The sequence below is a fragment of the Ambystoma mexicanum genome, chromosome 1q (genome assembly GCF_040938575.1).
Source record: "Ambystoma mexicanum isolate Mex_15411 chromosome 1q, UKY_AmexF1_1, whole genome shotgun sequence".
NCBI lineage: Eukaryota > Metazoa > Chordata > Amphibia > Caudata > Ambystomatidae > Ambystoma > Ambystoma mexicanum.
Window position 1 is genome coordinate 615,995,971 of NC_090922.1, and position 13,491 is coordinate 616,009,461.

At 44.5% G+C, this 13,491-nt stretch overlaps 1 protein-coding gene across 2 annotated transcripts in view; it reads left to right on the forward strand.

The window, feature by feature from the left end:
• RASAL2 (RAS protein activator like 2) overlaps positions 1 to 13,491 on the forward strand; it is a 1,332,618-nt gene that overhangs the window by 156,227 nt on the left and 1,162,900 nt on the right. The gene's annotated exons all lie outside the window — the stretch shown is intronic.

Genomic DNA, 13,491 nt, shown 5'->3' on the forward strand with positions numbered 1-13,491 from the left:
CAGAGTCAGAATCTTATCCTCTTTGTGCTCAAACTTTTTAAAGTGTAAATATTTCCATGCTTATGCCATGATTGTCACTCTATTTTATTGCCCCAATCGTTCCATTAGATTGCCTCATAGACACCCCTATTGAATACACCCCTCCACTCTTCAATGGATGTTCATAATTTCTATATTTGTGACCAGAAGAGATGGATACCCAATCTGCTCCTAATACTTCTTAGTGCAAATTCATTTTTGTTACATAATTCACACTAGCAACCTGCCACCTTAATGAGATATGGATAGATGTACTCTATCATCAGACACATGCCTGCATATGCAACATTAATTTGTGTGATTAAATATGCATACTTTTATGAATATAAAGCATTGTATTTGTTAATAATGGTACAGAATGCATATTTGGGGCAAGATTAAACTCTCTGCTTCCAAGCTCACCCATTCCTATGTTTATAACTGGCATGGTTCCAAGTGGTGCCCAAATAATTTTGATACATTATGTAATACTTGAATCATGAACATAATCCCATGCTTCAGTACAATATGTAATGGGTTCAGTCCATGATTGATTCGAAATGAGATGACCGGCCTGCTTTGTTCTCCTGCATTGGCTAAACAGTTGGCCAGCTTTATTGCTATGCAGAGTTCAAAAGGTGCCACATTAACCTGAGGAGAGCTTTTGAACCTTTGTAATTAAATGGATTCAGCCCAACGGGTTATAATCTCCTGGAGAACCATAGATTTGACTTGATTTTAAAACATTTAGAGTGTTTTTCTAACATTGTCCTCTCCCAAGGAGTTTCCAAAGGTAGGAGCTGTTCATTACTAAAAAGGCTTGTTTTCAAGGACTTTTGACCTGGGAATTTAATGAGTTCTTCATGATTAAAGCATACAATAAATCTTTACACCCTGAAAGGCATGACCCAGTCCCAGTGGAGTCTTACCCCCTCCCCGCCACATATGGGAACCTGTATGAAAGGCTGAAGTGAAGCAGTGGGTTCATCAGGGATTTCAATGTAACACTTAGCATTGCCCCAAGCCAAAAGATAGCATCTTGTGTTTCTATATTCCTGAACTGCCTTCCACTTCTATTGTATTGATAAAGTGCAAGTCAGTACGAGGTATTATGTACAATCCCCCATGTTTTATACATTTTGTACAATAAAAAGACAGTGGTTGGGATAAGAAATTAAAACACTACATTAGAAAGACTCTGAATGAAATGATGATTCATTTTCTTCATCGCCTTGTGTACAGTTGAGGGGGAAGTCTCCCTCTCTGATACTCCTTTCAATCTGCACTTCTCAGTTACTTTCTTTTCTTTTCCTCCATTGCTCTTTTTTACTCATCTTCCCCTCTTTCACCCAACTCTGTGCTCCCCGCCCATCTCGACTCCCACCTCCTGCCCTACTCCTTGCCGGTCTGTGGTTCCCCCACATGACCGGAAAATTGGTCCAAGCCCCGCTGACCTTCTGCCCTTGTTTTTGCACACACTGGGCTTTTCCATCGTCTCCCAGCATGGTGTGCATCCGAGGGTAAGTCTCCCTCTCTGGTACTCCTTTCAATCTTAACTTTGCCGTTTCATTCTTTTTTTTTTTCCCATTGCTCTTCTTTCTCTAGCTTGGTCCTAACTCTCTGCTCCCCGCCCATCCCCATCCCCACTCCCGCCCCGCCCCTTCCCAATAGGTCTGTGGTTCACCCACATGACCGTAATCAGTCCTCTTTACCAACTCCCTGCGGTCAGACTTGACTGGGGCAGCCAGCGAAGGGCGAAAAGCAAAGGGTATCTCCCTCCGAGGTAGCTCATGGGCCCTGTTTGCCCCTGTTTGCCAACACCAGACCACACAACCTACCAGGAACGACAAAGTAAGTATCACTCTTCCACAATCAGAGCTACTGTTTGCAGTTCATGAACACATGCTTACTACCACGCCACATATCAGGTGACCATAGACACTGCAGTACTTTGCTTCTCCATGCATGCATTTCACAGCAGTAACTTTTAAAGTTGGCATTGTACTGTGTAAGGAACTCGTGTCTGCCTTTACTGTTGCTACCATGAGTGATCACAGTTCAAGGGTGTTTATTAAATTGTATAGGAGGGTTGGAAAAATGCCTAATCTAAACCTAAATTGAAGATGGGAGCTAGTGTTCACAAGAAAGAAAAGTGTTCACAAATGATAAATAAGGATGTGCTAGCCGGGGGTATCCCTTCCCCACATTTTGAGCACGGGACAAGGCGATACTCTGGAGCACAGCACACGCTTGAGATTTCCCAGCACGAGATTACAGTTCTGATCTCTGGTATCAGGACCTTCAGTGGTTCAGTCTCTTTTCTACAAAACGTCTCTTGCCTCTGAGGACCTGATGTGTTCAGAATAACAAACCAAAAGGTTCCTTTCCGTATGTACATTGGGTGATGACTTTTCACCACTGGGTCCCCCTCTTCCGAGCTCAGATCCTTCTCGAATGTTGGCTTCCCTCTGTCTGGTTCACTATGGCCTTTTCTTGTACAATTGTACAATTTCACCTGTTGCGTTCACAAGTCTTAATGTCCTTTTAAACAATCCCTCTGTCGGGTTCACTCTTTGTCAACACAATGTTCATTGGGGCATCATGCTTTGGCCCGTTTGGCGGGCATCCCTTCGTCAGGTTCATGTTTGCCAGCCTCACTGTTTCTTCTATTTTCACATTATACAGGATTCACTTCCCTTAATCTTCCAACTACTTGTTGGTCAAAGACTTTCAACTGTACAGGGGGATTTTTCTAGGCTTTCCTAAGGCCTTCTGGTATCAGTAGTTTCAACATTAGGGGAATCAACAAGAGTCTCTCGAGTAAGCACCCACGTAGTGCCGGACCGCCATTCAGCTGGTTTTCCCGTAAAAATGTCAACAATTCTTTGAACTTCCCTTAATTTGTCATTTGTTTCTTTCGTCCAACACAGTTCGGTTTCTTATCAGTTCTCCCCTCGACTCACCGGCTGCGATGAACCCCTGGGCTTTTCTTGTCTCTGGAATCAAGGACGGTACCACGGTAGCAAGCATCTCTCCCTGTCCTGCTTATCAGTGTAGGAGGGCTTTGTGCACTGTTGACATCTGCTGCAACACACGAACACACGCTGGCTATTGTTCGCCGTCTTCTGATTCCTTCCACGGTGGCTCTGCAGGTTTGGGTCGGAAAAGGCAAGGTCGCTTCTCTCCTTATCGCCCCTTCAGTTCTCGCCACCTTTCTCCTCTTCTGGAACTGCCACCCTGGGATAGCTGTCTTGTTGTGCGGTTTTACTTGCTCGTAGTTTGCTCTCGTGCTCCACCTGTTATACCTGTGGGGCAGGAAAAGGGGCGTCGGGTGTGTGTGATTCTGGTAAATTGCATGACTTTGCCTGACCCTTGTGTTGGGATATGTCGGGTAAACGGCTCTGGTGTTAGTCCATTCTCTTTCGTGTCGTAAGAGAGTGTTTGCGTCGGGAAAGTGGGGGCGGGGGTAGAGATTCCAAGTATCATACTTGGTAGGATGGGGAAAAGGTGTTATGAGCAGAGGAATACCATGTCTCACCCGTTGGTGTCTGTGAGACTGAGACTCAAATAACATGGAAACCCTACAAAAACACATAAGCATGATGGTAGTGGAAAAACAAGCAAAAGGGGTGGAGTGCCGTGAGCCCGGGGAAATTAAGGAGGAAACCAAGGAAAGTGTAAAGCAAACGGGACACAATGCTGAAATATCAGTAACAACTGGGATTAACCTTGTACAGACCTGGGAACTACTACTCCCACAATGCATTTCCCGGAAGCAGTTTAAAAACGCTGAAGCCGCACAATTTTATAAACCAGAGGATGATAGTCACCTTACCCAAGGGCAGGATGGCTCCAATGGAAAAAGGAAAGCAGAAGAGGCGAGTGGGACAAGGTGTGAATCAGATCGGGCGGTGGGAAGAAACGATAAGAGGCAAAGGCTGGAAAAGGGAGGGGTTGATGCAGTGGAGCGTGGCAGAATTGACTGCACCTGGGAATGGGAGGGGTAGAGAAAAATGCACATTAAAACAAGCATGCGTGACTTCAGGGACGCTCTCTACTTTTCCATCTAGGATCCGTGCGAGGGGAGTGGACGGAGGACGCTACTGGCTGGAATTGGGTGTAATAAGCAGGAGAAGTACTGATCCAGTGGGGGAAAAAAAGAGGGAGGGAGGGAGGGATGGATGCTTCGCGGTTCAGGAACTTTGACAAATTGTGCTCGACTGCGGCACAGAGAAGTTGCCTTCCCCCCCGCCCCCACTCTCCTACCTTCTGACGAACTCGGGATACCAGTGAACAGCAGTCATCTCTTAAGAACTTTGCGGGCACTGTGAAGCCGCCCGAAAAGGAGAGCGGTGGGTTTATTCTTTTTTTTTAATTGTGTGCACAGTAACCAAGCCGACACAGGCTTCCAGAAGCAGGGAATGGACATTAGCAGATGCAGGGTCCGCCTTGGGTAATCCTTGTATGTGAACTGACACTTCTGCTGGGTGCCGAATAAAGGTTTATTGTTTGAAAACTGCTTTGTGAGTCCCGCCTGCTGATTTACAATGTCCCACTTCACTCACAGAGGACCCCCCATCCAGGTGATCCTCCTGCACTGGTCCACCCCCAGCAACTGGATCCAATAGCGATGGCTGTGTCCTGGCCACCTGGATGACAGTTCCCTGGGGACTTGTCGGGGAGACACCCTCAGGTTTCTCACAACTGTATTTAGCTATTGCTCTGAATATAGCCTTTATTGCATGTAGCTGGGTTTTTTAATTGAGTCTCTATTGCATCGGGCTGTGATTCTGAATGAAGCCTGTATCGCATCTAACTTTGATTGAACATTTTTCCTGCATTGCATCAATATGTGATTCTGAATTGAGCCTGTATTGCATATATCTGTTTTTCTTATTGAGCCTGTATTGCATCTAGCTGTGCTTTTGAATTTAGCCTGTATTGCGTTGAGCTGTGAATTTGAACCTGGCCTGTACTGAATCTAGCTGTAAATCTCAAGTACAGCCCTATATTGTTTGCTAATGGAACACTTGCATATACCAACCATATACCAACTTGCGCTACATACACCTTTCAAATACACAGGGCACAACACCTCAGCCACTAGAATGCAGCAATCCCGCACATTCAAAAATTTGGTCTAGCTGTACACGTAATGCTCTCCCACTTCACATACTTTGCTCAGCACCTCTGCCATTAGAATGCAGCCATCCCCCATGATAACATTTTGTCTAGCTGCACACACCATTTGTCTTGCACACTCTCCATACTACCTCTCTGCACCCACCCACATTCCTGCTCATGCACCCGCCCACATGCCTGCTCAACATGGGTGACTAGCAGGGACTAGGCCACCTGCACTACCTTCATATCGGCTAAAAAATCTCTCTCTCTCTCTGTCTCTCCCCCCACCGCCCCCTGTCCCTAAGAGCGTTCAACCTACAGCGCGTTCAGACCATACCAGTAATGAAAGACGCTATACAAATGGCCATTACATTTACTGCAAACAGCTACTAAAGGTGGCTAGCACACTAAGATGGCTGTGGTACAAGATTATTTTGCTTGTTGTTTGGCCATATTGTCCTTCTTCCTGCCACCCAAGGTCACAAAATCGCTTATATGGAAGTCCCTTTCACTGGGAAAGCTGTCGTTTTCACGGGCTAAGGGGTGGTTTGTGTGTGTGCCAGAGAAAAGGGCCAGCCTGTCTGAATCCAATCCACATGTCTGATGCCTGAATGTCTGTTGTTGGGCAGGTTTGGTGACCAGTGGCTATCTAGGATTGGTAACGTGAGAACTCTGTGCCAGGGGGTAAGTCTACATGCCTGTTGCTCTCCCTCCCCCCCCCCACACTGTCTCCCACAGGGGAACAAGGGCATAATGTCCTGACCGTAACTCACTCTGGCCTGACCTTTGGTGTTGGAACCTGGGTTACAGATCCCTCCCTAGGCCTATCCTAGTGTGTTGCAATAGAGTTCAGTCCTGATCGGAAGTTTATCTAACTTTTCTACTCTTATCATAACCACCAGCACTGCAAATCTCTATATAAACCTACCTGAAGAGTGCATACTTTGACTTTTGGGCACAAGGCCCCAAAGCATATTATGGTTGGACTTTATGAGACTTGGGGGAGCTGTTTTGTGATTATTCTGAAGAATTCTTTCTATTTCTATTCATCCAAGTACTTTCCTGTGTTTCACTGGTCATTGAATCAAATGCTATAAAGGTGGTTGAATATATCGGTTTTACGATCTGTTTACCAGTGTTGATGTGATAATATTTGACTAGAAGTTGTATCTGCTATGTAGTGTGTAATCTATATGCCTAATACATAATTGTGTTTTTATACGTGCCTGTCTAACTGAAATTACTGTTGTTGCTCTGTGTAGACCTACTGCAGCCCTATGCCACTCTCGCACCCTTCCTGAGACTAAGCCTTGCCGATCTGCTACCGTTCCTTGATTGGGTTTCCCTGACCTTCAAGTGTCATCCCTGTTCACCATAATAGGAAGGTCTCCCAAAATATTTCCACCAAGGCTGATTTTGGAAATCCCACTTAACACTGGCAAAGCAAGTGAACCTTTTATAATGGGCAGCACTTATCATAAGACATTGAGACTGCCACAATGTAAAGTTAGATATGCAAAAATAATGCGTAGTTTTAATCATTAAGATTTTCACCTGTTACTTGATTTCTTGAGAGATGGCCCTGAAAACAGGAGAACTGTGCCTGTCGCTTTGGAAAAATATAGCTGATCGCAACATGTAAACTAAGTATTGGAGAGATGCACAGCCTTTATACAGTTGAACAGATTCTGCTCATTCCTTGCAAACCATGGAACATGCCTTGAGCTACAGATATCTTCCTTTCGAAAATGCAGCTACCATGCCGTACTTGAAAAATGAAATCAAAATGAACTCTTTATATTCAAGACCTCAAGGTGTTCAGTATTCCTATGTAAACAGTGTATTTATTTCTCCCATAACTGTCAGATTATTGTACAAAGTTTCTGATATGGTGTATTTTAAATAATATCTTGCAATGTGAAAAAGGAAAAGGCAATGGTTGTATATCCACTTAAAAAATATATTGTGCAGATTTCAAGTTGACTGGGGTTTCAACTCTGACCGATCGTGCCCCCACCTTTGCAAGACATTTTTTAATGAAATCCTTGAAAAACAAGGTATACATGTATCAAATACCGGCGAGTTGCAGTGTATGTAGAGATTAACATCTGCTGGTAAAAACAATTTCTTCTTTATAATCCAACTTCAAATATCTTTTTGCACTTCGCAGATCCCCCTTTGAACTCTGCTTCATTATAAAGCCAGCCACTTATAAACTAATGCCCGCAGGGCAAAGAGGCCTGTCATAAGTGGCTGTTCATTCATTGACGAAGGTCTTGCAATGAGCTTCTTTAATGTACCTCAGTTGCTGAGCGTGAGTTATTGGTCACATGACATGATTCAAGTACGACATTATGTATGAAAACAATGTTTAACTTTGGAACCATTCCATTTACGTACATGGGACTGGGTGCTTTTCAACACCAGGTCTCTTCTTCAATTTGATACCATGTGTGCAACCGTTATGACTTTTAATACTTAAAAAAATTATTCATAAAATAATGAATGTCTGTTAAACAAATTAATGTTGCTTATACAGGGGTGCATCTGCAAGGACAGATTTCAGAAGTCCATTTATCATCTTGCAAAAATTCAAGTTGCATGTTAATATACAGCCATAAAAAGTCACTCGCCACTTTAAGTCTGTACATTCTCAGGGCACACCATTTCTTACTCGCCTCGAGTTAAAAATCACTAGCCAACGGCTAGCCATGTTTTGCACCCTCCATATATAATGAATATAGCAGTTTGTTACCAGGATATATAGAACAAAAACCATCCTGCAGTCAAGAACATTAAGAGCAGACTGGGCCCCACCTTTTTCTTGTCACAAGTATAGAAATGATAATCATCCAATGAGATTGAAGGGTGTATTCTATGTGAATCAATGGAAAGACCTATCCAACCAGACAAATTGGATGTCGTGTGAGAACCTGAGACAAAACGGAGGAGAAGGGGCATTCTCTCATTGACAGCCAGACAGATTAGATTATGATTGACAACAAGCTGCCTGTCCAACTGAAGGCGTGTTTAGCTGGGAATATCGGGGAAATGAGGATCCATGTCCAGGAAGGAGATTGAACCAGGTGGTGGTAAATCTCGCCTCTGCTTAGAGAGACCAGAGACCACGGGGGATTGGAGGCCACACTGATGCTCGTTCCATAAACTAAAATAATTATCCCAAAGTAAGTATGCAAATCTTCTAAAACGAATCGTATTTGCTTTTCAGCCTTTTCTATGCCATTTCCCAGGAGTGAGCGTTTTAGAAGTGCTGGGGGTGCTGGCTCCCAATAGAATACAAGAGTATTGTAATATGAAATGTACTTCTCACTACATTTTAAGTGCCATGTGAGATTTCCTTTCAAGAATAACGATTGCATTTTGTGATGTGAAAAGAAGTGGGGAGGTTGGGCTAAGACACCATTGAGCTATCTACCATGCATTAAGGTAAATGCTGTTCTGTTCGGTAATCTCCTCAAGGTTACATTGTTGATGGGCGGGCTAGCCCTGGTCATACATATGACGGAGCCCAATTTCACTATACTTTAAAATTGTAAACAATCTCAGTTCAAATTATTCTTTTCTCATACTTATTTATGAGTTAAGAATAATTTGTACTAAGATTTGATGAGTGACTTTGGGATTCCACAGGGTGTGGCACAGTGGTCGTCATTTGGTTATATTTTGTGATGTGTGCGCAGTGTCAAACTGATGGCGCTTCTGTGCAATCTAAATACATTTTTGTAAATCGAGTCCAATGGGTTTTTTGAAACAATACACAGGACCATCTGCTTTTGCCTAAAATTATCAACAGGTTCTATGTGCAAGTATAACTTTATGTGCATTTTTAAAGATACTAGAATATCGGAGAAAGTAAACTATTTTGAAGAATCATTACTGTTACGACCCACCGATCATTTTGATTGCTATGTGGCACGTTTAAACCCAAAAGCTGATAAGCGGCAGAGTTCAAATTAAGAATGCTTTTCTCATTCAGACCTCCAATATTTATATACAATTGATTACGGAAATGAATGCTTGTGTGTGTGTGAGAAACAGTGAGATAAATACAGGCAGGTCAATTTCGTTTTAGTGGACAAGCTGCTAGTGATTATGTTCTGGTGACTTCCTGTGCATAAAGCCGTGGACACATTTGCTTTGATTGTACCCTTTAATTTATTTAAATAAATTCGAGTTTTAATCATACCACCAGTTTCTTGACTGAAATTGTGGGGTGTAACTGCATAACTAGGGGCATTAACATTAGATCAAGAGGCCCACTTGATGTAGTAACCCTACATTAAACTAAATGAATCTTACAGGGATCTAAATTAAGTTTGGTTAAGCAGGCGTGAATAGCAGGTCCTGGATGCCCTGCACTAACCAGTGACCAGGAGCTACCACTGGGGACCAAGGCGCTAGTACATAGTGTTTCTGCAAATCTGCGGGAAGGTCTGGAAGGTTAGTTCCTTTTGAGAAGGAAGAGCAAAAAGTGGGACTTTTTGACAATATCCTGAACATGAGGGATGAAGGAGAGGGAGGAGTCGAAGATGACTCAGATTCCTGGCTTCAGAGTAGGTGGCAATGGGAGAGCCTATGGGGGGGAAGGCCAGAGTGAAGGGAATAAGTAGGGTGCAGGGGACCCAATAGTGAGAATCTGTTTTGCTGGCTTTGAGGCAGAGGTCATTAGCAGTGCACCAGGCCTGGATGGCAGAGGGGCAGCCAGAGATGAAGGAAAGTGCAAGGGCGTCAGTAGGAATTTTGTAGAAGAGTTGTGTGACGTCAGCGTAGCACTGGAAGTTGGGGGAGGAGTAGGCAATGAGGTGTGCCAGCAGAGAAAGGTATATGTTGACGAGCCAGGGCGAAAGAATGGGGCCCTGGAGGATGCCACTGGTGGAGGAGGAAGTAGGGGAGGAGAAAGGGACCAGAATGATTTTGGAGGAACTGTCAGTTAGGAAGGTGGTAAGCCAGTACAGTGCCCGCTCCGAGATACCCATGGTATTGTGGAGTCTCTTTATGAGGATGGAATTGTTCACTGTGTCAAATGCGGAAGAGAGATCAGGAAGGATGACGGCAGGGGAGTTGGAATCAAGGAATGCATGCAGTTCTTCACGGGTGTTCAGAAGACCAGTTTCCATGCCTCTAGATGCTCAGAATCTAGACTGGTGGTCATGTAGACCACCAACAAGTTTGGTATGGGAGAGGAGTTGGGGGAGGGCCAAATTCTCGAGCTGTTTCACCAGGAAGGGGGTGATGGAAATGGTGCAGCAGTTGGCTGTACAGGAGGGGTCTACTGAGGGTTTTTTAAAGAGGAGGCACACAAGGGAGTGCTTGAGGGAGGATGGAAAAGAACCAGTAGCAAAGGAGTGGTTGCAGAGATCAGCAAGAGCAGGGGCAAGAGAGAAGATGCTGTCCTTGATGGTTCTGGAAGACCATGGCGCAACCTGTTTGGAAGAGACCTTCATGGAGTTGACAGCTCTGTGACTTCTTCAGGGGAGACGGGTGCGAAGGAGGAAGGAGGAGAGTGAGTGGTGGGGGGGTAAAGGGGAAGGGTTGGGTTGGAAGAGTGAGTGACAAGTTTGTTCAGTATGTCCTGGGTTTTGGAAATGAAGTGAGAGGCGAGTGCATTGCAAAGGGCCTGGGAAGGAGTAGGGGCAGAAGATATTGCGGACGGGTTGGCAAGTTCCCTCCAGATTTTGAAGAGTTGAGTCGTATTGTTGGACGCATTGGACACTCGTGCCTGATTGTGTGCTCTCTTTGTGTGCCAGTAGTTCTGAAACATCATAGCTTGATGTTCAGGAAAGGTATTTTGATATTTCACTTGATGATTCTTGCTCATTGGGTTACAAACGTGGGTGAATTGTTTTATTTTTATTCAGATTTTAGAACTTGGATGCTAGTTTTTGTGATATTCATATGCATTCTTTGAAATAGTTCTGCTGTTTAAGCTAAAAAGAAAATTGGCAACAATGGAAGCATAATAAATTGCTTGAAACGTTGTTGAAAATTGATGAGGTGGTGTGCCTTTTAAGGTGTTAAATACCTGAGCACAGCAAAACATTTTAGTTCTATGCAATAGGGCAAAGTTTTGCTGTGCTGAATAGACACGTTCCATATATGAATAAATGGGATGTGTTTCATAATTACCGGTTTCCCAACCTGAAGAAGCCATTAATGAGATTCTGTGTAATGAAATAGGTTTAATTTAGCTTTATCTATTTAGCGTATGAACAGGTTGATTTTGTCTGACCAACATCTGAGCCTACCAGTTGATCTGTTCATTGGCACGATGCCTCCTTTTTAGGCTCAGCCTTTGAGACCTATGAAGGAAGATGTTACTGTGAGCAATTCAACCATCCGCACCGTGGGTGTGTGCTCGCCTGGGCTTTTTGGACATTTTAAATGAAATTGAGTGGTGGTAGATCAACCTCCAGAAAATGTGTGGGGCTAATCTGCACACACATTCCTGTGCTAACCACACGACATATGCATAGACCCTTGTACTCTGGGTGGACACAGCCTACAGCCGCAGTCCCTCCCTGTCATATTTGGTTGGGACCTGACAGATGTAGTACATGATGCATCTCCAGAAGAGGGAGGGCCAAACCTTCCCCCGGCCATGTCCAGCCTAATTAACTAACAAAGGCTCCATGGATCCACCCTACCTTTTGTTGAACCTTGTAGCTGGTGGCAGCAGTCACATACTAATCAGTGTTTAATTCAAACAGGCCACATGGGGCCTGGCTGCAGAGGTTAACAAAGGATACCCGCAACCCCAACACCCTTTCCTATGCACTGTCAACCTGAAGCCAGCTCCCACCCTCCAGATCGATTGGCAGTGCAATGTCATGTTTGGGACTGCGTGCTTACAGTAGTCATCCCCGCAGCGGGACCCCATTCAGAAGGTATGCGAATATGGGTTGGCATGCCAGAGAGTCTGTTTGCGCCGCAGCTTCAAGGGAGACCTGCCACTTTCATCGGGAACGACAGACCCCTCCATTAACCAGAGAGACCCTTTGAGCTACATCGGACAGAAAGATGGGTGGGACTTAGTAGTACATGTTTTCACTGCTTTACCTTTTCTGTTGCAAAGCACTGTGGTTAGGACCTCACACATTCAAGGAGGTTGTTGGTGGGGACCCAGGATTGGTTCATTGAGGTACGCTCAGCCTACACCAATCCCTGTGGTCCATTTGGCTTTAAAAGAAGGCAGAGCCCCTCTTTTGGCAGATCATCTGAAGACTTTGCAAGGAGTAACAAGATGAACTCAGCATTTATTTAATTATTTGTTAAGAATTCTTGTATACCACGCCACATGCCCAAGGGCCTCGGGGCGCGCACCTACAACAAAACAACGAGGCTACAAAAAAGGTTGGTCTAGAAAACAGTGAGTCTAGGCCGGGTTAGACAATAGGCAGGGGAGCTAGACAGTTTGATCAGGTGGTAGGTCAAAGAGGAGTGTTCAACTTTTTCTTTTATTCTACCGTTGTTGGAATAGTTCTCAGATAAGAAGGAAGTAAGTTCCAGGAAATAGGGCTCTGAACATTGAAGCGTGCCCACCAGCTTTGACCAGTTTGAATCTAGGCTGAACCAGTTTAAATAGGTTCTGTGACCGAAGTGTGCAGGCAGGAACATATGGCTTCAGACGGGCCACCAGATATTTAGGAGCCAGGTTCAGGAGGCATTTGTGAGTCAGGATGAGCACTTTGTTTGATTCTGAGCTTCACTGGCAGACAATGCAGGTCCAGTCTAGACGCAGTAACATGAGTACGTCTTGTCAGACCAAAAACAGTCCGAACAGCGCCATTCTGCGTGGCCTGGGGGGAAGATATGTTGGACTGCAAACAGCCACTGAAGAGGCTGTTGCAATAATCTAAACGAGAGTTGATGAGGACTGTCGCCAGTGTTGCTACATTTTCAGGAGTCAGAAACGGTCAGGTGTTGCATAAAAGTGTATTAATTAGGCCACAAGAGGATCAGGTCTGGGCAACATGTTGATTCATGGTAATCTCCGCATCTAAGACCACGCCAAGAGTTTTAACCTTCTTAGCCACGAGAATCGTGGAGCCGAAGATGAGGAAGCTCTTATATTCAGGCAAGAGGGATTTCAGTTTTGAGCTAGTGGAAATAATCGGAAGCTTTGTCTTTTTGGCATTAAGTGCAAGAGAATTGGTTGCCATCCAGGCATGAATAGCGACATAAATGGAATTGAGGTTGGCGAGGTCCTCGGAGTAAGAGCCAGATAGTTTTACGACAACCTGGGTGTCATCTGCATAGTTAACGTATTGGACACCCAGGCTGTCCAAGAGTCTTAAAGGAATAATATAGATGTTGAACAAATTCAGGGGA